The sequence below is a fragment of the Cervus canadensis genome, chromosome 2 (assembly GCF_019320065.1).
Source record: "Cervus canadensis isolate Bull #8, Minnesota chromosome 2, ASM1932006v1, whole genome shotgun sequence".
NCBI lineage: Eukaryota > Metazoa > Chordata > Mammalia > Artiodactyla > Cervidae > Cervus > Cervus canadensis.
Genome location: NC_057387.1, coordinates 50,669,314 through 50,693,956, shown reverse-complemented (window position 1 = coordinate 50,693,956; position 24,643 = coordinate 50,669,314). Strand labels below are relative to the sequence as shown.

Genomic DNA, 24,643 nt, shown 5'->3' with positions numbered 1-24,643 from the left:
TAGGAAAGATAATAGCCCTTACATCTTAGATTTCTTGAGCGGGGATTAAATTAGTTAATACCAACAGAGGGTTAAATAGCACTTAGTGTTTGATATTATTGCTGGACTACCTAGGATGATGCTAACGGCAGCATCTTAGCCTTTGAGAAATGTGCTCACTTACATTTATTATTCCAGGGAGCACCACTCCCAACTGCAAGTTTGCATGCTCACAAACAGAGGCCGAGAGAGCTGGGCAGAAACCTAGAGCTACTGGGGACTGTGTGTTGAAAATAAGCAAGGATCAGTAGCAATAACAGAATTCCAGAAGGTGCCCATGTGAAAGTTTGACTTTTCCTCACTTTAGCCCCTTCCCTCCGTTTTGAGTGTGCCGGGAGCTCATTGGTTACGGTGGGCCGTCGTGCAGCATCTTCTGCTGGGAACACAGAGCATGAGTGTTGTGTTCCTTCCTGTGGCCACCCCACCCCCATGTTTATTGTCTGGCTCTAGCCTCCAATTAACAGAATTCCTGGGGAAGGGTAGTTCTCTTGCATTAGGTAGTTAATGCTCTTGTTAATGATAAATTGATGAGCTGTGGGGTTTTTTTTTTTTTTTTACACTAAGTAAATGGTCCTTTTTGATAATGGGATTGGAGTCAGACCAAGGGCTTTATTCTATTTTGTGAAGAGTGAGAACTACCTACAATACAATTTTTTTTTCTTGTCTGGTGCTAAAATGTGACACAAACAAACCCATTTTGACTTTCCATTTTAATAGAATTCTAACTGTACATATGGGGTGGGTGGTTTTATTCCTCTTTTCTATTACATTGTCACTGGTATGTGATGAACTTCAAAATAAATCTTAAGGCTTCATCATAAACCATGGCCCATTGGTGGGCCCAGAGATACCACTTGGCTTGAGAGGTGAGGGCTGTGCTTTTAATTGGTTACTGAGCCTTCTATACTGAGGAGTAAAACTACCCTCTCTAGGGAGGTCTGGTGATTTGTTTTATTTTAAGATGTCTTCTGTCAGGGTGGCCTGACCCAGGTGAAAGAATAGAGTTCTTTCTGGATGGGCAGTTGAATTATTATGTGGCTTGTTGAGGGCCTTTGAAAGTGAAAGTGTTAGTCACTTAGTCATGTCCAACTCTTTGTGACCCCATGAACTGTAGCCCACCAGGCTTGCCCATGGGATTCTCCTGGCAAGAATACTGGAGTGAGGTGCCATTCCATTCTCCAGGGTATCTTCCCAACCCAGGGATCAAACCCAGGCATCCCACATTGCAGACAGATTCTTTACCGTAGTCACCAGTCTTAGGAGTCTTACTAACACCCTAAACAACTTGGTCTTCACTTCACCTCCTAGTTGGGAAAGAACAACATCAGCTTCTGGGACTGAGGGAGGAAGTCCTGTTTTCCAAGAGGCTGAACCCATGGTGATGGAAGTCTTGTTCATCATGGTTACCTAAATAGAAGCCAGCAGAGCTTAGTTATATAGCCTCCTTTGCTAAGAAAGAGTCTGCTACTCTAGGGTAAAGCTATGACCAATCTAGATAGCATATTAAAAAGCAGAGACATTATTTTGCCAACAAAGGTCCATCTAGTCAAAGCTATTATTTTTCCAGTAGTCATGTACAGGTGTGAGAGTTGAACCATAAAGAAAGTTGAGTGCCAAAGAATTGATGCTTTTGAACTGTGGTGTTGGAGAAGACTTTTGAGAGTCTGTTGGACTGCAAGGAGATCAAAACAGTCAATCCTAAAGGAAATCAGCCCTGAATATTCATTGGAAGGACTGATAATGAAGCTGAAGCTCCAATACTTTGGCCACATGATGTGAAGAACTGACTCATTGGAAAAGATCCTGGGATGCTGGGAAAGATTGAAGCAGGAGGAGAAGGGGACAACAGAGGATGAGATGGTTGAATGGTACCACTGACTCAATGGACATGAGTTTGAGCAAGCTCTGGGAGTTGGTGATGGACAGGGAAGTCTGGCATGTTGGAGTCCATGGGGTCACAAAGACTCGGATACTACTGAGCGACTGAAATGAATTGAACTGAACCCTATGGTAAAAGACCCTTGCAATTTCTCCTAAGGGTTTAAACGAAAGAGGAGTTTTGAGGAACTTGTTAAAGTTGCTTTCCAGACAACATCAAGTTGGAACCCATCAAAGTAGTTCTGGCTTGCTGATTTAGACCTAAGGCCTGTATCAACAAGCATAATCCTGCTTCGGTAAAAATTAGTAACAGTGGATAGTTTGGATGTGATTAATATAGCACACACATTTTAAAAAGTGTTTATAGTCTGTTTTAATTGAATGGTTATAGGCTCATAATAAGTTGTCTATTTGTAGAATTGTCCCTCACATAGTGTTTTTTCCCCAAAATGTTTAAGAAAGAAGTCTTGGGTAGGAATCAGTTTCTGGGAGAAGGAAACATTGGTTGAGTACCTACTGTATGGCTGGTATTGTTTTAGGGCCTTTATGTAAATTATTTTTTAGAATAAGTTTGTGAGGTAAATTTTAAAATCAGTTTTTTACTCATTTTACCAGAAAAAACTCGAAGAGTTATGATCAGGTGGTTGATACATTGTTGAACTGAGAACCTGCCCAGTCTGACTCAAGTTCACTATGCAGTGCGGCATTGATGAATCAGAAGTTGAACTTGAGGCAAGGGCTGGGGGTTGTGGGCCCCGGACAGGGTGCTATGGGCAGGGGACTGCAGCAGAGCCTACTTAATCAAGTTCTCAGATTGTACCCTTTGCATGAGCTGCCTGGGGCACAAGGCAGCTAGGGATCTTGTTTTAGCAGAGTTAAACTCTTTAATGGTTTTTTGCTCCCCATGCCCTGAGAATATTTCTGTTCTAAGAGATATCTTCCTTTTTAACAAGATCTGTTCCCTACAACAGACCACAAGCAAAATGTATTTCTAGTCTCATAAAAAAAAAAGATTAATTAGGCTTTATTTTTTTCTGCATGTCTGGCACACTTTAAAAAATTGTAGTTCTTACTTCTATCTTGACATGAATTTAGAATTTTGCATGAAGTGACTGCACTAGGAAAAAAGCCAACGAAAGCAACATTAGTAAATGTTGATAATGCATTGATAATCGGACATGCAATTGTGCTTGTCAAACTTCTCCAATGTGTTAAAGCATTGACTGTGGATTTGAAAGTGAGGGTCTTCTCTCTTCCTCCTTTTAATACCTGGAGCTTGAATATTAATATTTCAGGTGAAATATAAGTTTCAGACTTGCAAATTTTTGTCGCAAAATCAAAGGGAATAGACAATTGTAAGAGGTAGGCGGGGAATAAGGGGACCTCTTGGTGTCAGCTGGATGGAAATCAACAGGATAATGAGGATCGCCAGAGTAAATAATTTCCATTTCATCCCCAATAAGAATATTCCCTCCCTCACCTTTCAAATTCCCTGCTCACTTGCTGTGCATTCGAAACAAATGATTATCTACTCTTCATTCCTGAAACAAGCCCTGAAGTAGGTGAAGTTATGGAATTCTGAAGTGTTTCTCTCTGGGGCCCTCTATATTAAGCTGGTCGACCATGGGCATTAACATGTATGTTGGTTTTATACATGTTTTGCAAAGCCCAATTTGTTCTTCATCATTTGAATTTGTGAGCATGGTAACACCTCCCCAATTAGATTAGATATTCTCATCCTGGGGATTCATGGATAACTCTAGAATTTCTGTAGAAAAACAAAAGATTCTGTATAATGTGTCCAGTTAAAGTTAGCAGAAACACAAAATGAAACGGATAGGTTGTGTATACTCCTCCATCTTAACACAACACTAGTTTTTCTGTCTTACTTCACTTGGACAGATTCTGACACTTTCTCTGGCCACATAGCAGGGAGAATCTTGCAGTATTTGTTGAAGCAACACTTTAGGTATCTGGCACGGGTTTGGCTCTTTCTTATGCCAAAGACTCAACCAACTGCACCAAGTGAGCCAAACTAACCATGAATAAGCACAAAGAAAAGTATTCTTTTTCTTGCTATTTGTCTTCAGTGACTGGAGGGGAACATTAGGATCTGCTTTCCATCAGTGGTGGTACTTGTCACAACTGGTTTGGTGTGAAAATGAACCACTTAACCTCATAATAGTTGCACTTTTTCTTCCTCTTTCTTTTAGGTGTGTAGAAACTATACACCTAATCAGGTTAAGATCAGATCAGCATACAGGTGGCGCTAGAGGTCAAGAATCTGCCTGCCAGTGCAGGAGACTCGAGAGACCTGGGTTCAATTCCTGGATCAAGAGGATATCTGGAGTAGGAAGTGGCAACCCACTCCATATTCTTGCCTGGAAAATTCCTCGGGGGAGCCTGGTAGGCTCCAGTCCACGGGGCCCCAAAGAGTCAGGTCGCGAGACTGACTATTTTTTATGACTGAGGAGAGGGTCAATCACAATTAGTTACACTCTGAACTGTTGAATTCATATCAGGAACTACAGAATGTTCTGTTTGTCTGTCCCACTAACTGAAAAAGCTAAGGAGGTGTTTTTGGGTGGGCAACATGTGGGGCCTGCTTGAATCAGTAAATTTAATCACTCAATAAACCACATTTGAAATTAATTTTTTTGCATGGGTCTAGTTGGTGATGGACAGGGAGGCCTGGCGTGCTGAGATTCATGGGGTCGCAAAGAGTCGGACACGACTAAGTGACTGAACTGAACTGAACAAAATCCTTTAAAATGATTTCATCTTGTAAGCTTATCAACTTGTTCTCCACTCTAGTTCTCCACTTTAGTTCTCCACTCTAATTTTGTATTGTACTATTATTTGTGTTCTTGCAACACATTAATGTAAGTCTAGATGGTGAGGTATAGATAAATAACTGGTGGCCAAGGTGATTCCCCTTCCTTGTTTTCCAAAAAGAAGTTGCTTTTTAAAATAGATCTATACTTTGGGCCGGAGAAGGCAACGGCACCCCACTCCAGTACTCTTGCCTGGAGAATCCCAGGGACGGGGGAGCCTGGTGGGCTGCCGTCTATGGGGTCGCACAGAGTCGGACACAACTGAAGTGACTTAGCAACAGCAGCATACTTTGGGCAAACTCTAGGAGATGGTGAAAGGACAGGGAAGCCTGGTGTGCTGCAGTCCATGGGGTCTTGAAGAGTTGAATACCACTTGGCGACTGAACAACAATAGCAACATACTTTGAAATAATATTTTCTATATTTGTAAGGTAAAATGTATTGTGCCTTTAAATACATCTGGAGAATAAAATGAATATTTGCTGAACTGAATTGGATACCAAAGCTTAATGCTTTAGATAAAAAAAAACCCTGGTATTTGAAAACTTTTATGGGGGCTTCCCAGGTGGCACAGTGGTAAAGAATTTGCCTGCCAATGCAGGAGACGAGAGACACGGTTTTGATCCCTGGGTCAGGAAGAACCTCTGGAGGAGGGAATGGCAACCTGCTCCAGTATTCTTGCCTGAAGAATTCCATGGACAGAGAAGCCTGGCAGGCTACAGTCCATAGGATCACAAAGAGTCAGACATGAGTTAGCAACTGGGTACACACATGCACACACACATTGGGAGGTCATATTCTTAGTGCATAGGTTTCTAGAGGCAAACTTTCCTTCAGTAGCTGGATTTTCTTCCACTGTTGCCCCCATTTCCCCTACCCTCAAAGAGAAAGCTTGAAGGAAATGAACACTTATGACAAAAACCTTTTACATTGTATTTATATTACAATGACTTAAGTAGCATTTACATTTTATTAGGTATTATTGGTAATTTATTTTTTTTCCCATTTATTTTTATTAGTTGGAGGCTAATTACTTTACAATATTGTAGTGGTTTTTTGCCATACATTGACATGAATCAGCCATGGATTTACATGTGTTCCCCATCTCGATCCCCTCTCCTGCCTCCCTCTCCATCCCATCCCTCTGGGTCTTCCCAGTGCACCAGCCCTGAGCAGTATACTAACGCATATATATGGAATTTAAAAAGATGGTAACGATAACCCTATATGCAAAACAGAAAAAGAGACACAGATGTACAGAACAGACTTTTAGACTCTGTGGGAGAAGGCGAGGGTGGGATGTTCTGAGAGAACAGCATTGAAACAAGTATACTATCAAGGGTGAAACAGATCACCAGCCCAGGTTGGAGCCATGAGACAAAAACCTTCTAAATCTTTCCCAGTTAGATCCTGAGATCCTGTAGCTGAGGGTGAGAACTCCAAAGGAGATGTTTGCTCCTGCATGTGGGAAGAGGGGTGACTGAAGCTTGTAACCTATGTCCTTTCGAGTCACACGAGGGATGGGGGGAAGTATGGAGGATGTCAGCTCTACCACAAATGTATTTCTGCATTTGAATATATAAATGATAGAGTTCCTTACCTTTTATAAGTTTCGTCTGACAGGTAGGCTCTGAAAACATCTCTCCCTAAAACTGAAATGTTGATATAAATATCTGAAGAAAAATTCTAATCACAGTATACATTGAACAGGCTCACTGATCTTGTATACCTGGAAAAAAGATTTTCAAACAGACTTTGTCAGCTCAGCCTTGGCATTCCTTGTCAAACAAAAGCATGCCTAAAGACACATTTCAAAAGCAGACGACGCGGCACTTGCTAACCTGCAGAAAATCGAAAAGGAACACAGAGGCCAAGAACAAACAGAATGGGAACCAACGAGAAACGGAGCACAGTTCTGAGAACCAAATGTGTTTTAAAAAGGCCACATCAATAATTAAACATCAGCAAGTCAAATTCTATTTTTTGTTTGCTGCAATTGTCTTCGAATTGCAATGAAGTAATGAAAATGATTGATTCAGCCTCAGCTAAAAAGAGCCAGTACTTACAATCTGAAGGGTAGGATGAGAAAAAAGAGGGTAGAACGAGGAAGGAAATCTTGTTTTGGGCTTGCACAAATTATCTTCAATAATGTCAGAACTGAAATGATTCAATCCACTGTAAATTTGAGTCAGGCATCCTTTAGCAGAATTGTCTGAGAAGTCTCTTTTTTTTTTAAGGCAAGACCCTGTCTCTCTATTCCCATCATGGCACTCACGTGACTTGACTCGGACTGACTACATTAATGTGCGGCACAGTAAGACACAACCCGAATTTACTGCTTTCCATATAAAATTATAGGGGCTTCCTGTAACCTAATACCTTTTCCTGTCCATTTTCAGAGTGATACTTGTAGCATATTTGGGCTTAGATGTCATCAACAGATTTCTTTACTTAAATACAATCTTTATTCCTCGTAAGGAGCATAAACTTGGACTCCGATGGTCATCTTCTGTGCCAGTATGTACGCAGCTTATGGTAAGGCACAGGTTAGTGGAGGATGTGCAGAGGCCTCTCTGGGGCAATGTTTGCAGGTAGGTGAATGCAGGTATGTGAAGCTGGTCTTCATGAATGCCACGTGAGGAGCTTTGCTTCGACTGAATCTGCGATGTTGGCGCCTTTTACTCCTTTCTGTGTTCAAAAGGACCTGGATCCATAGACTAGAGTAGAATGAAGATGAGTAAGGCTTGCTTTTGATGATGTACAATAGTATTGCTATAAAATCCTGCCTTTCCATAGTAGTATTTAGGCAGAAATGTCAGTTTTACCCAGTGAAAATGATGGGAAAGAAGAAACAAATGATAGTTTGGGGTTTTTAATATAATTTTGGTTCTAGTGTGTAACTAAAAGGGAAAAAGAATAAGCAATCCAAACATTGTTTGTTTCTATTATTATTTCAATAAAATGGAATTTTTTTTTGATATAACAAATGCTGTAATTTGGCAATTTCATTTTCTTCCAATATTTGTAGATCCACCGTTTCTCAGGTATATGACACTGGACAAGTTATTTAACTTCTCTGTGCCTCAGGTTTCTCATCTGCAAAACAGGGATAATAATAGTGTCAACCAATAGCATTACTGTGATGATTAAATAGATACATAGTTAGCACGTATGAAATGATGGATCACTGCCTGGCACACGGCAGGTACATTAATGTACATTGTCTTTGTAGTGGTATTAGCCACATCTATCTATACACGTGAAAAACAATGACTTATTCTTTATTTAAAATAACTTGTTGAGGTACAATTTGCATATCATAAAATTCACCTGTTTAGGGGCAATGATGTTTTGTAAGTTTACAGACTTGTGCTACCATCACCACAATCTAATTTTGTTTATCTAGTCACCAGTTAATGGATAATTGGATTGTTCCCACTTTGTCTTTTTTATTACAACTTACCTAGTAAGAGTGACATGATATTTCATTGAGGATCTAATTTTTATTTATCAAATGACTAATGACTAATGACACTGAACATTTTCCTCTGTGCTTATTGGTCATTCATTTATCTTCTTTGGTGAAATGTCTGTAAAATATTTTGCCTATTTTAAAATGAGTTTTTTTGTTTTCCTGTTATTGAATTATTGAATTATAAGAATTCTTTATATAGTCTGAATACAGGCTCTATCAGAAATATAATTTGCAAATATCTTCTCCCAGTTTGTGGCTTATCTTTTCTTTTTCTTAATGATGTCAGACCCCAAAACTTTTACTTTTGATGAAGACAAATCTACCAGTTTCTCTTTTTATAGGTCATGTTTTTGTTATCGTATCTAAGAATTCTTTTTCTATGAAAATTTTCCCTTTGCCTGAGAATACTTGGGCTGTCAAGTTTTTCTTCTATGTGTTCTTCTAAATTTTGCAGTATAGTTTAACTCTTATATTTAGATCTATTATAATTTATTATTTCCTTGAGCAATATTTGAGTACTGTGAATATACATTTAAAAAGATTTGGCCCATTCTCTGAAGAAGTTTATACTATAGTGGGAAGATAAATGTGTATACAAGAGACCACAGCAAATTATTGCTATGGCAGAGGTAGGTAGACTATTTAGAAGGAGCACAAGAGTAGAAAGACCCAAGTGTGTTGTGGGAGTCAAGGCCCATTGTCCAGAGAAGTTTCTGTTGGAAGTGAGCAAGTGAGACTTGAACAAGAAATAGGAATTTTCCAGGTGGCATGTTGCGGGGCGGGGGCAGCTATCAGATAGAGATAAGAGAACATGCAAAGTTATAGAGAGGTGGATGAACAAAATTCTTAGAGAATCAATGGTCAGGTGGAGAGGGGCGGGGTTGGGGGGTGGTTGTTAAGGCTAGTGGATAGGCAGAAACCAACTCACAAAGGGTTTTGAAGCACATTCAAAAAAGTTTAGATTTTCACCATATAGCCTTTGGAGAATTTGTACAGTTGAGCAAAATTAGAACTGAGTGATGGAAAAAATAATATCAGTGGCAGTGTAGATACTAGACTAAAAATAACAATATATTCTATGGACCACCAATTTCAGTGTCACCTTACCAGGTTCCATCTAAGCCCACTAACCAGAAACTCAAGGCTGGCTCTCATGAATCTGCATATTTAACAAGGTCCCTGTGTGATGATCATACCCTGCAAAAGATAGCCACCCACTGGGTTAGAGAAGAGAGCAGTTAGGAGGCTATGGTGACAGTTTAGGAAAGAGATGACTTGAGCCTGACCCCGGAAGTGGCAGTGGGGGAAGAGAACAAGGGAGGGTGTGGGAGATTTTGAGGAAGGGAAATAGGCAACATCTGGTGATTTGTTGCATGTGGGAGATGAGAAATGTATGCCACTTGGATTGCTACTAACTTCAACAACAAATTTCATGGAAGGAAGAATGTGGTAGAGATGCACAGGAGAGGTAGATGAGATCAGTATTAGAGATTCTGAGTTTGGGGTTTCTGGGGAACGTCTGGCAAAGCTGCCTAGCAGCACTTATGTATGCAGTTTAGGAAGTGGTTTGGGCTGGTGATAGGAGATATAGGTAACTTCAGATAATATTTGTAACAACAGGCTTGGGTGTATTACAAAATACAATAAAGTCATTTTGTTAGGACTAGGGGAACATGCCTGAATTCCTCATTAAATGTACAGAGGCACGCTTTGGAAGCCAATTAGCCTTCACCTTGATAACCCATCATGTATTAATGCATGAGAATTTAATTGCTTCTCATCTTGAACTGCTCTTCCCCTCAGTGGCAATCTCACTCATTCAGAGACAGGTAAGTGGATTAGTTAACTGTAACAAACCTCAGATTTTCAGTAACTAAACACAAAAATGTCTATTTCTCCAAGGTATCAGCCCAATGCAATTGGCAGGAAGCTTCCTTCATGTGGTGATTCAAGGATCCAGTTCCTTCCAACATCTGGCCTCACCATCCTCTACAACCTTGAGAGATCTTCATCCAGGCAGCAGCTGGGAGGAGAGAAAGAGGAGAAAGCACATCCACTTCTTAGCCACCTTAGCCCAGAAATAACCTTGGCTCACATTCTGTTGGTGAACACTACTTAATGGCTTCATTTAGATGCAAGGAAACTGGAAAATGTCTTGCCTGCCTGAGGAACTGCTGCTCAGAGACAATTCTTTATGAGGGAAATGAAAGTTGCTTAGTAATGTCTGACTCTTTGCGACCCCATGGAAAAGTCCATGGAATTCTCCAGGCCAGAATACTGGAGCGGGTAGCCTTTCTCTTCTCCAGGGGATCTTCCCAAACCAGGGATCGAACCCAGGTCTCCCGCATTGTAGGTGGATTCTATACTAGCTGAGCCACCAGGGAAGGCCAAGAATACTGGAGTGGATAACCTATCCCTCCTCGAAGGGATCTTCCTGACCCAGGAATCGAACCGGCGTCTCCTGCATTGCAGGTAGATTCTTTACTAGCTGAGCTACCAGGGGTGCCCATATGGGGGAAGGGGGCACACAAATTTTTGTAAGGTGGTTAGTCTCCTTTTGCATAGCAACCATATTGTTAAATTAGAGAATGTTCCAACCTGATATCTGGAGTGGACTAAGAAAAATGCTCCATGAAAGTGACCTATTATTGATTAGCTAGACTTTTTGAGCCCCTGCTATATGCTTAGCCCCATTTTAGGCACTACAGGGAAAGAATTAAAGCATGAATGTATCAATGAATCCAAAGGTATTTATTTTGCACCTACTGGAACCATAGCTTTAGAAGCAAGAAAGACTCCCCTAAAGTAATCAGCAATGAGTGCTAGACAGAATACTAAACTTGAGTAGTAAATAATATTGTACAGTTATCTCTCATATCACTGGGAAATTGGTTCCAGCACCCCCAGGGATATTAAAACCTGAAGATGCTCAAGTCCTTATATAAAATGACATAGTATATTACTTCCAAAGATAAAATCCTGGAGAACTGGGTCTTTAGTAAGGGTAGCCATACTTGAGCAGGTGGAGGTTGGAACTAGGACTAAGCCTTACAGAATGGGATTTGAGTGGATGGAGTGGGGAGGAGGGAGCATGCTGAGAAGAGCAAAGCAGATGTGAAGGCAAAGAGGAGGCATGAGTGCAGGTGAGCAGAGGACTCTAAGGAGAGCATAGGGCTTGTGTTGGGCAATTGGTCATTGCAGTGAAATTGCTTTTATTTGTTATTGCAGCATAAAAAATAGTTTGGTAGGTTTGCAGCAAATTTTAGTTTATGGGAAGAGGGGCTTCTTTGTGGGAATAGGGTGAGTGGGTCATAGACCAAGAAAATGAATAGCATTTTTAACCTCCAAAATGTAATTCACAAAGGCAGATGCTGTATACTGCAGGTTTTGTTTTTAGATTTTTACTGTTTCTCATACTGGTAGCTCTGTGTAACTTGCTCACTCTTTGTAGTGGGCTCCAGGGTGAGCAGTAGCAGGGATTTATTTATTTAATAATGGCTAATGATTCTCTTGAGCCAACCAGGGTAAGACAGCTTGTGGAAAATGAGGCCATCTCAGTTGAATGGGGTCATCTTATACAGGGCTTTGAGAGTCAGGCAACTGAATCTAGACTCGACGTGGTGGATACTGGGGAGCCACTGAAAGTTTTCAAATAGGTGAATAACTTTTTGAGAATGTTAGTTAATGAGGATTCATCTTCCGTCAATATGCAGGATGGCTGTAAGTGAGGAAGGCTGCTGGAAAGGAGTTTCAGTAGACGACTTTAGAAATCCAAGGGTAGGACTGAGAGCTGGTATGGAGGGAATGGAGGGGAAGTACAAGGGGAAATGGTAAATGTGATGGAGGAGTCAAATTCCTAAGATTATGGGCCTGGAAGAATGGCAGTGCTGTGAAAGGAAATTAGTGGATGGCAGAGTGTGGGGAGGATATGAAGATGATTGGGTGATTATAGTGGAACTGTGGGTTGACAGCATGGCTGATAAAAAATGCTCACTATCTCTTTAGTCTCTCATTAGTCAGGCTGAATCCAGCCACTTGCTTCCTGCAGTTAGCAGGCATTACTTGGAGCCTCCTCGGGTGCCCAGCAGCCCTCTAATCCAAGAATAAAGGGTTGCAAGCCAAGACCGAAGGCTTTTGAGTAGTCTCTAATTTTTATTGACAGCCCGAAAAGTTCTAGATGCACTTAGCACCTCCAAAGAAGCGCTAAATGATTTAACATTTGGGGGACAAATTGGTTCTATTAGTCTCTAGTGCCAAATTCACCAAAAATAGCTCATTAGCTGTGCATTGTGATTTCACTAGGGTGCCCTGCTCTTGGCTGGATTCCAAAGAACACATTTGTATAAAAATGTTCCCATTATGGAGTGTGATACCTATTAATGGAACGCCATATGCAGCAGAGCATCTCCCCTCGCCTCCTCTGCGTCTTTCAACCTGAAGTTTGTATTTTCCATCCATTTTTGCCAAGTGACCTGTTTTGCAAAGGTTAAACTTTACCTAATGGGCTAAGGCTTGAGATGTTGCAGCAATCAATCTCTCATCTGGGTTTAAGCATCTTGGTTTCCCTTTCTCTGTGCCTACTGCCAGTCCTGACCCTTTCATTCCATCCTAGCCTGGGGGAAAGAGAGGGAGGGGGTAAGGTTGAGAGCGGGCTCCAAGCCCAGACCTACAGCTGTGCCTGATTGACCGACATTTCTGTTGTTAGCCACAAAAAAGGCCACTTTTAATGGCTAAAGCAAGAATGACCAGCTGGTGTGACAGGCCTTGGGTTTTTGCCTAGCTGCATTAAAATTTATCAGTTCTGGTCCTTTTTCATCATGTACATGATTTCAAGAGTGGCATTTCCAACATCTTTTACTGAAGTTTCTGAGTATCAGATATTATCCACAATTCTTTTTAAAAAATGATATTCTTCATTTTGTACTTGGCTTTAAACTATCATTAAAAATGAGTTAAAAATAAATGAGGGATACCTATGATCAAGAAAGACCTGCAGAGAGGTTCAGTAATAATAGAAAATCAGTAAATCATACTAAATTCAGGAAAGTCCACTGAATAAGTATAAACATTTGTCTGAAAAAGAGTGCTTTCTGAAGTTTTGGATAAGAAGTCCATTGTTGTTGTTGAGTCACTCAGTCGTGTTCAGCCCTTTGCAGCCCCATGCACTGTAGCCCACCAGGTTCCTCTGTCCCTGGGATTTCCCAGAGGAGCTTGTTGGGCTGCAGTCCATGGAATTTCTCAGGCAAGAATATTGGAGTGGGTTGCCATTTCCTTCTCCATGGAATCTTCCCAATTCAGGGATTGAATCTGATCTCCTGCAAGTCTCCTGCATTGCAGGTGGATTCTTTACTGCTGAGCTACCAGGGAAGTCCAAGAAACCCATTAGGTGCCCTCCGTGTTTAACTCAAGGATGATCTCTTTGGATCTGAGATCTAGATTTTCCTCTTTGGGCCTGGAGTAGAAGAGTTGAGGCTGGTACCATAGGTTGGTATGAGAGGAAATTTGGATATATGTCAATATAAAGCATCATTAGTACCAGGTACATTTTTTTTTTCACATAGAAATGCATTTATTTGTTTTCAAAGTAACATGTTAACTAAGCAGACATACAGTGAACACCTACCTAGACTTGCACTGTGGCTGATAATGTAGGAACGAACAGGACACAATCTTTAACTTCATAATGTTCACATACGATGTGTACAAAAGTAAGTTCTTTTAAAAACCCAGAACATGAGACATGCTAAATTGAACCAGCAAACAATAAAAAGGAAAGAGGTAACATGAGCAGAATACTTTAGGTTGGGTGTATGGCAAGATTCTATTGGAAATGTTGAGGAATGAAAGCTTGGTGCTTTATCACCTACACTGTGCTGGTTATTCTCTGTAGGAATTTGAGCTGGGCTTGGAGAACTATACAGGCAAGTTTTAGTTTGATAATTTTAACTTTCAAAGAAATTCCACTCTTCCCCTTAAACCACAGCTAGTTTTAATTTTGTCTGTGAAGAATCTCAATTTTAATTAAATTAAATTCATTTCTTTTTAAGAGCATGATTATTATGTGAAAGGTGACTTCTATTTCCCTTGTGTAGATATTTCCAAATAATAAATTATATTGAGAATAATATGGGAGATATTTAAAAGATATAACACAGAATGATGTTAACCTTTCTTGATAGATCAAAGAGGTCTGGATAAAATCTCCATGTAGAACTTCCTAATCATACACCCACAGTTTTAAATTAATCATTCCCAACTGAGAATTTCTGGGGTAGGTCACAGGATCTTGCACTAGTTCTGAAGTTCTGAAGGTGATGCTGGTGAGCATCCAGGGTTGAGACCACTGCATTATACCTAGAATTGGAACACATAAACTTGTCCACTTAAAAAAAAGTCCACAATATAGCTATGGATCTGAAAGAAATAAGCACAATCTGTGGATACTTCATTCATTGCTATTTTTAGTCCAGGAGTGATTAATAGAAAAATTTCTTAACGTATTTCTGCAACCAAAAGAGAAGGATGTTGCCCAAATCTTAGGGACCTCTGAGAGAATCCCCATCATGGGTGAGGTTATGCTACTTTCCTTCTTTAGAAATTAAGATGACCTTTCCTTTCTAGTTATACCAGTAAAGATCAGACAAAATAGCCTGGTGGGCTACAGTTCATGGGGTCACATGGAGTCAGACATGACTGAGCATGCACACAGCAGTAGCAGAGTCAAATAAAGAGGACTCTCCTTGGACTTCCCCAGAAGGAGTGTTGTATGGATGGAATTTTCCTGTGGTGTTCAGGTGACAGGGAGCAGTTTCATTTACAGGTTTAGATACACGTATTTTCACATACATTGTGCTGGTTCTTCTCTTCTTGCCCTTTCCCACCTCACCCGTGAGTTCATCTCTGTCCTTCTGTTCGCTGCACTAGGCTCCAGGCAGCTGACCCCTCGGCTGTGATACCCCATCTCCCTGTCTGGCAGAGTTGTATCCTTCTAGACTACAGCTCCTTCAGGCTGCTTTCCCTCATGTCTGGCTCCAGCTCTCACCAAGCTTCAGTTATGCAATTTCCTTCCTGTGTCCCCTCAGCCCCATGGTGGGAATGGCTTCCCAGTGTTTCTGGTCCTGGGCACCTCAACACCCCTCACTAGATTCCCTGACCTGCTTTGTCTATAGTCCTTCCTTACCTTTCTCCAGAATCCCATCTGAGTGAGTCTTGTGCTCCCCACCAGGATCTGACTGATAAACGAATCACACTCCAAAGTGCTCTCTGAATGTTCACTCAGAGGTGCTGAGAAGGGTCTCTTTCAGGATGACCAGAGCAACTTAGAATGACCAAGAACCAGTGTGGGAGTGCCCTGGGAAGAAGAGATTGATGCAAGGAGTTCTTGCAGAAAAATTATAATAGGTTAAGGCAGAAAAGGATGTAAGAAAGCCTTACGCTGACTAAAGAGAAAATCTAGGAACAGTAAAAGTAGAAAATTGTTAGATTTACCTTGCATTCTGAAAACAGATAATGCAAGAAAAATAATGAAGACTCAAAGTCTTCTTTCATAGAATATGGATCTGGAAGGACTGAGCTGACAGCAGATCAGAGTGAAAATAAATATAGTAACTACTAACTATGGACAGGGCACTGTCCTTGCTCTGGTCACTGACATTTCTGGCATTTGCCGCAGCATCCATATGTCACTAGGAAGGTGGGGAAGTACCGATGACAGCTCTGCATGGAGGGAAAAGTTTTCATGTGTTGTCAGACTTTCTCCGTCTTGTCAGGTTACTAGAAGGCAAAATTTGACTTTGCGTTGTGTCTCATTTTTGAATTGGATGTGGACATTTTCAAAGATACATGCTTTGGATTCCTCCTCTTGGTATGAGATGATGTCAACAAAAGTTGAGACATGTATTCTTAGAGCTTGGAATATAATAGGCACTATGTAAACCTCATATACTTAATTTCAACATGTACTTAATATATATGTGTGTGTATGACTGTGTATGTGTGTGTGTGTGTGTGTGTGTGTGTGTGTGTGTGTATGGGCTTCCCTGGTGGCTCAGACAGTGAAAAATCTACCAGCAATGCAGGAGACCCAGGTTCAATCCTGGAGTTGGGAAGATCTGCTGGAGAAGAGAATGGAAACCTACTCCAGTATTCTTGCCTGGAGAATTCCATGGGCAGAGGAGACTGGCAGGCTACAATCCATGGGGTTGCAAAGAGTTGGATATGACTGATCGACTAACACTATATATATATATCTAGCTACAGAGATAAGAGACAGCATTGTTTCTGCTCCCAAGTACATTAGGCTAAAGTGGAGAACTTCAGCTTGCCCAGAGTTTCCCCACTGGCTGAGGGAAATGAGAGTTCCCCTTACACATCTAAGAAGAGGGGAAAGAAGTAGATGGGCAAGATACCATACATATAAGGAAGGAAGGAAGGCAAGATCTTTTAGAGATATTAAGGTTCTATTGGCACTCACAGGTAAGAACTGATAATAACACTTAAGTTCAGTTAAGTGTTTACAGATACTTTCCTAAGCGTTTGTCATGAATTGGATTATTTGAATCTCAAGTCCTTTGAGGTAGGTTGTATTCTTCTCCACAGTTTACAGCTGAGGAAATTGGGCACACTGGATTTCAGTACCTTTTCCAGGGTCCACAGCCAAGAATATGCAGGGCCAAGATCAGATCCTAGGGAGCCTGACACTGTGGTTGGAGGAAGCAGTCACATCTGGTGTAGAGAATCAAGACTCCATGGAAAACACAGCATTGAAGAGGGCTTGGGAAGATGGTTAAGATGTTAATCATTTGAAATGAAGTATATGGCAGAGACAAGAGAGGCCATTCCACTTGAAAAGGAAATATAAACATCCAAAGTAAAGGTTTTCCATGTTATCCTCTCTCAATTCACCCTACCTTCCCCCCACCCTGCTGTGTCCATAAGTCCATTCTCTACGTCTGCATCTCCGCTCCTTCCCTACTAATAGTTTCATCAGTACCATTTTTCTAGATCCCATACCTATGTGCTAATATACGGTGTTTTTCTCTTTCTGACTTATTTCACTCTGTATAACAGGTAGGTTCATACAATTCACTACAACTGACTCATTCTGAATAACATTCTGTTATATACCTGTACCACAACTTCTTTATCCATTCATCTCTCAGTGGACATCTAAGTTACTTCCATGTCCTAGCTATCGTAAACAGTAGCAGCCCTACTTTTATCTGGCTTATAATCTGGGCCTCTACTTTAGATTTCATTGAAAGAGGGATTTTATTGTTAAGCAAGTGTCACATATTAATGCATATATATGGGATCTTGAAAAATGGTACTGATGAACCTATTTGCAAGGCAGGAATAAAGATGCAGATGTAGAGAATGGATTTGTGGACACGGTTGGGAAAGGAGAGGGTGGGATGAATTGAAAGAGTAGAATTCACATATATAAACTACTGTGTGTAAAATAGATAGCTCATGGGAATCTGCTATATAGCACAAGGAGCTTAGCTTGGTTCTCTGTGATGACCTAGAGGGTAGGGAGGGAAGGGATATATGTATACTTATGCCTGATTCAGGTTGTTGTAGACCAGAAATCAACACAACATTATAAAGCAATTATCCTCCAATTAAAATGAATTTTAAAACATAAATAAAAATAAAAGTTTTCAGCCCTAACCAAACCTTGTTAATTGCTACTTTTCCATTTTCCTATTGCCACCATATAATACAGGAAAATGCCTCAGTTCCTAAGTGACCACAAGAGTCTGAAAAACAGAAGGGTGAACTGATAGTATCACTGAACACAACCCTTAATTGATGACAATGAAGAGCTGTCATGGAAGTGAAACTCAAAGTCCTACCTGTGAGGGAGGTCCCACATCTCCCCCCGCCAGGAGGGGTGGTAGGTGAATTCAGAGTAAGTCAAAGTTTTCATTCCCCATTCATGATTCATCTTTAAAAAATCTGAAGTTACTGATAAAAGTGAAATTGAGCTTTCAAGTGCCTCTGGCCATTTTCAAGTCATGCCTTCTGTTGGTTCCTTGCTGGGAAGGTGCTTCTTCTTCTTGGTGTAATTTCACCTCGAAGCAGGGGTTTCTGGACAGGTGTTCTTGGGCAGCAGCAAAGCCTTTAAGGAGAACCATGGAGAGTCCTTCTGCACAGGGGCTGGGAGAGGAGACTTGATCATTAATTAATGAACAATATTTGTTGAGCACTTACTGGGGCCAGAACTATACATTTAATAGGAGGTAGAGGTTTCAAAAGCATGAAGACAGTTATGGTTAGAATTTGTCTTCTCCTATACTGAGCTATCTCAGCACGTGTGAATGCTCAGTCACTTCAGTCCTGTCTGACTCTTTGTGACTCTATGGACTGTAACCTGCCAGGCTCCTCTGTCCATGGGATTCTCCAGGCAAGAATACTGGAGTGGGTTGCCATGCCCTTCTTCAGGGGATCTTCCTAACCGAGGGTTCTAACCCCCCTCTCTTAAGTCTCCTGCATTAGCAAGCAGGGTCTTTACCACTGGTGCCACTTGGGAAGCCCAGGTAATTCCATTACAAAGGTAATCCCATTCTTCAGTTTGAACCAGGACCCGACAATCCTGGGTGCTGCACACTGAGAGGACCTCTTTCTCGCCTCTCCCTGTGAATATGGAGGCTGGCCTTGCAGTGTGCTGCTGGGGAAAGGCGGGCTCCAGGAATGACAGGTTTATTCAGTGAGCTTCTCTTGGAAGAAATAATGAATGGAAATGAGGGAGGGGTCATGATATAAAAGCTGAAAATGACTGTTTTCAGTTTGGGCATTCAGGATGGTGCTGCAAAAAGCTGCTCCCAAAGCCAGCACTGATTCCAGCAGAGTTAGGAGGAGGGTGGGTTGTGTTATTTTTTTTCCCCACCCACACTCATTTTCTCATTCCTGAGTTATCATGTTTTAACAAGAAGATTTTTCTGTCTTCCAAACATGTGTTCCCAATCAGATGCAAAATATTTCCATCCGAATGTGAACCAAGTGTGGAAGACCCTGCTTTACATTGCAAACAATTCCAATGAGCCCGGGGAACCCAGAAACCCAGAAACCCAGCTCATATGTTTATGGGCCAGGCTTCTCCCTTCTTTGTGCAGCCTCATGCCTCTTTAAAGAATGAACACTTTTTACTGACCTTTGAATTCTGAACCAGTGACTCTCTTAGACCTTCTCCCAAAGGGACAGATGACCTGTCTCTAGTCTTGGAGAGAGTTGAGGGATGCTGGTCCTGGGACAAGCCGGTGGTCCCCAGATATCTCAATGCCTCCCCCACCTCCACTCTGACTGGCAGTGGCTGAGCTTGCCGGCACCGGTGCAGAAGAAAGAGAGGAAGGAGTCTTTGTGACAGAGAGGGAAAGGGGGACAGGTGGTCAGATGGAATGAGAAGGCCCCCAGCCAGCTCTTTGAGAGAAGGTAATGCATTTGATGTACTCTAATGGCACCCCTGACTGAGGGGCCATATGGAGCCCTGGATGCTGCATAATTTCATCTTACTTCTCAGTTGAGAACACCTTTCTGCCAAAACCATAGCGTCATTTAGGTCAAGCAGTTGCCACTGGTATTTCCTACTGTTCTCAGAAGGGGAAAAGTTAAAAATATGAGGAGGACCCTGGCAACTGATCTTGGTACAGCTTTTATAATTAGAGTCTGGCAAAATTTGAGCATTATAGAGCCTTCTGAAAATGTATCATTTCAAATACCTCTATTTCAGAGATAGTCAAGGTTAACCCTTTATGTCATGGGACAGAAGGGCCTGTAGAAGAAGTGGCCTGTAGATGCCCTATGAGAACTCTCACCAGCTCATACGGCATGCTGGGAGTACCCACACTGATTTAAACAGCTAAGTCATATGTCTGGGCCCCAAAGGAATTTGGGGTTTTAACCCCTGCTTAGGCACTGGCACTTTTAAGTGGCTTTTAAAGAAATATTTCTAAAAAAGATTGCACTAATCCGCTTTCAGAAGCAGTGTGCAATGAACATCATTTTCTTTTCTGCCCTCATCATAGGCTCTAGCTATGATCTTAGCTACAAATTCAGAGTTAGACATTGTGGACAAGGAGCTGACTGGGACTGACCCAGGCAGGCTTTGGAACACGCTCTGAGAAGGTTCCTGAGGCCAGGTGGTCCTTTGGTTGATTGTCTGATGCTTGCAGAGGCTGGGTGAAGCTAGGACAGCGGCCTGGACTCCTATGTAGGGTGGGGTGGCAGCTTCCTTAGATTAATTAATGAGTGAATCAAGGCCTGAGCATTCTCACCCTCCAGGATACCTTGTCTTCTGTTGCTCCCAGATCCTTGGTCTTGGCTGATCACTCCAAAAACATTAAGGACCATCTTCCTGGTGGGCACAATGCAGAGTCGCATCAACAGAGAATCTCTTCCTCCAGTCTGTGGTTTCTTGGACCTTTGGGGCCCTGGTGGCTTGTGGCCTCTGACCACTATGGTGGGATTTTCCAGTGAATGGGTGGAGTGACTTGGGCCGGTTCTGAGGGTGTGAGTGTCCAGCCCTATAGCTCTATACACGTGCACAGTGGGTGGGCATCAAGCCACAGGCTTTGTACCCCCACCTTGGAACAGAAGTCTTCTGTTCCCTGCTTTGAAAAGAGAGCCAGAGAGAGCAAAGCAATACTCTGATCTTATTTCTTTTCTTTTCCTCTCTAAGTGTTTTTGTTAAAATTGTGTCTTTTACTAGAAAAAACAATGCCATTTCTCATTGAACTCCTCTCATCTGCTGTTTCAAAAGTGAAATTTTGTCCTCATTTTAGTTTTGAGCAGGCAGTTCTGAACCTTGCACTGACAGTGTGGTCGATGCACTGCTAGACATACATCCGATTTGGAATCAGAGGATTAAAGATGGAATCCTCTTAGTTAATTAAGAGAACCAATGGATTAATTCATTACTGTGAGTCCTCTCTTGCTCAGTGCATTGCACCAGGAGTTGTTTCTTGATTTTCTTTTCTTCTGGCCCTGATTGACTTAGTTCCCCAACCAGGGATCGAACTCTGGCCCCCGGCAGTGGAATTGCAGAGCTGTAACCACTGAGCAACCAGGGAATTTCCCGTTTCTCATCTTTTACTTCAATCACCACACAGTCCCTAGCACTAAGTGGTAGGTTAACAGATGTGAAATAAATGCTCCCTTCTAATCACTCTCTTTATGGGTGGTCTTTTTTTTTCTCCCCTGGTGATCTATCCTAGACTGTTCCTTGTTTCTGGAACTGCTGTGGCCCTGAAGACTTCTCTTGGAAACTGACTTCTGTAAAATCTGTCTTTTCCACTGGGGGAAAATGAAGGAAGATGATAAAGGTGGAGAGACAAAGGAAAAAAATACAGGAAGAAAATAGGAAGATATACGTTCCTTTATACAAAAGTCTCTCGTTAATAACAGCCTGCATGCTCAGTCACTCAGTTCAACTCTTGTGACCCCACAGACTGTAGCCCACCAGGCTCCTCTGTCTGTGGCATTTTCCAGGCACGAATGCTGGAGTGTGTTGCCATTTCCTTCTCCAAGAAATAACAGTCTAGTATCCTTTAAAAAAAACCATCCCTTGCTCAATATCACTCATTATTAGAGAAATTTAAATCAAAACCACAATGAGATATCACCTCACACTGGTCAGAATGGCCATCCTCAAAAAGTCTACAAACAATAAATGCTAGAAAGGTTGTGGAGAAAAGGGAACACTCTTGCACTGTTGGTGGGAATGTAAATTGATATAGCCACTGTGGAAGACGTATGGAGATTCCATAAAAACTAGGAATAAAACCACCATATGACCCGGCAATCCCACCCCTAAGCATATACCCTGAGGAAACCAAAACTGAAAAAGACACATGTATCCCATTGTTCATTGCAGCACTATTTACAATAGCTAGAACATGGAAGCAACCTAGATGTCCATCAATAGATGAATGGATAAAGAAGTTGTGGTATGTATACACAATAAAAGAAACACATTTGGGTCAGTTCTGATGAGGTGGATGAACCTAGAACCTATTATACAGAGCAAAGTGAATCAGAAAGAGAAAGATAAACATCATATTCTAACACAAATATACAGAATCTAGAAAAATGGTACTAAAGAATTTATTTACAAGGCAGCAGTGGAGGAACAGACATAGAGAATAGACTTATGGACATGGGGAGGGGGGACAAGAGGATGAGATGTATGGAAAGAGTAACATGGAAACTTAAATTACCATATGTAAAATCGATAGCCTATGGGAATTTGCTGCATGACTCAGGAAACCCAAACAGGGGCTCTGTAACAACCTAGAGGGGTGGGATGGGGAGGGAGATGGGAGGGAGTTTTAAAAAAGAGGGGATATATGTATACCTATGGCTGATTCATGTTGAGGTTTGACAGAAAACAGCAAAATTCTGTAAAACAATTATCCTTCAATAAACAAATATATTTTTAAAAAATCCCTGTTTATAGCCATTCATTAGGGATCACCATAATCTAGGATGTAACTGGAGCCCCAATAAGGTGTAAAGAGCAAGACTAAAAACCATCTCGACAGAAAGTCAACTGCCTCATTTTTAAGTGAGCACAGCTCCAAGCAAAGGTAGATATTTGACAATTAACAGTGGGTTGATGAATTGCCTCCCTGCTCTGACCGAATGTGACCTGGATAGTTAGAAGCAGAGATGGAAACCATCCGGGGGACTTATAAATTCTGGTCTTTGACCTACAGGTCTATAATGTATCAGCCAAACTTTTACATGGTGATGCATGTGTTTGTATAACACAGAGTGAGGTCAGGTGGGACCATCCCTTCCAGCTACTTAAAATGTCAAAGGCCAAATTCTGCACTATGATGAACAGTTATCAGAACTCCTGAAGCCAGTCTGTCAATAGATTCTAGCCTCATTCTGTTTCTTTCCTTTTTTTTTTTTAAGCACATACAGAGTTGTTCATTGGCTGCACGCTCTTGTTTTTCCAACCTCTTTGCTTTTTTATCTCTGGGCTTGGTCAATTATTACGGTAGCTTTTTGGTGTCTCTGAGAAAAGCCATTTAAATTTTTTTTCAAGATTTCCACCGACAGGTAGTGATTAGAATGTATTGTCAAATCTCTCTCTCCCTCTCTCTCTCTTTTTTTTTTTTGTCACATAGCTCACCTGCCAACTTGTTCTTGTTAATTCAGCTCTTCTGGCTCCTGCCTGTTTCTGCACTTAGTTGTGGGAAGATGAGGTGCCTGAGACGGAATAGGAGGTAGCAGCGGCAGCTGCAACAAGATGAAAATGAACGATATTTTCCAATCCTAAGCAGGGTGGCAGAGGCTAATAATTACATTAAAAAGGCCCTCTGTAGGTAGGTGCAAATAGGCTAGTCTAAACAAGTGTGGCTGTTTTAATATGGGCTGTTGGAGAGATGTCATTACCTGACGAGACTGCCACCTTTCACCTCCAGCCATTGTGATCCGTTAGGTCTCACTAACGGGAGAGCGGGGAACTTGTTTGCAGGGGATTTGTTGTCTCACGCTCAGAGGCAGCTGAGAGACTTGCCAAATGACAGGAAGACGCTTACATTCACAAGGTGTGATTGCCTAAGTGTTTGTCTGTGTCTAATTAGTTTGCCTTTGCTGGTTGGTAGCTCCGCAGCCAGGAGGCAGATTGACTCCGCAGGCTGTAAGCAAAGAGGGCTGATTGGTGTTGTTATCATTTGTTTATTTAACCCTCCCTCGAACCAGGAAATGTTCTCTAAAGGAGAGCCTTTTCTGCTGTCTTTTAAAAAGGCGTTTAAAACAACAACAACAAAACCTCAAAACAAAAGAAAGAAAAGAAAAAAAAAAGGGGGGAAGAAAACAGCTCCCACCATGGCTGTGACACAGTCTCCTTTATCCAAAACATGTATGTCAACGATCATGGATGCTCTTTGTTCAAGATAGTATGCAAGGCAATTTGCTGGGAGATGATGGACCTGATGCTTGACTCCTTTGGACTGAGGAGAAGGAGATTAATTTGAGATCAGTGGTGCTTTTTCTGGGCTTCCCTGGTGGCTCAGATGGTAAAAATCCGCCTATAATGCAGGAGACCTGGGTTCAATCCCTTGGTCAGGAAGGTCCCCTGGAGAAGGAAATAGCAACCCACTCCAGTATCCCTGTCTTTTGAATTTATAAACAGCAGTGGAAAGGAAAGCAGTGTCCCAGGCCCTGCCGTTGGTGCCCGTGCTCTGGGGAAAGATGCGATGAGAAGTTAATTCAAAAATGGGCATTTTGTTTACACCTTGTAGTTGCCTTTCTGAGGTGTGTGGGTAGCTCTGTTATACTGTCACAGCAACTGTGTTGACAGGCTTGCCTTGGCCCTGGGTCTTTGGGGTTTGGGGTGCTTTTCAGGCTAGACCTCAGAAAGCCATGCCCTCTTCCTCACCCTTCCTGGTCTTCAAAGGTAGTCTTC

The 24,643-nt window shown here is 41.7% G+C and overlaps 1 long non-coding RNA gene across 1 annotated transcript; it reads right to left on the bottom strand.

The window, feature by feature from the left end:
* Positions 1–6,020: 6,020 nt before the first annotated feature.
* Positions 6,021–19,539, bottom strand: LOC122427672. Its single transcript, XR_006265509.1, has 3 exons — positions 19,382–19,539; positions 10,084–10,249; positions 6,021–7,847 (listed from the first exon to the last, which is right to left on the bottom strand). It is a non-coding gene; the product is annotated as an uncharacterized LOC122427672 (long non-coding RNA).
* Between the last annotated feature and the right edge of the window lie 5,104 nt (positions 19,540–24,643).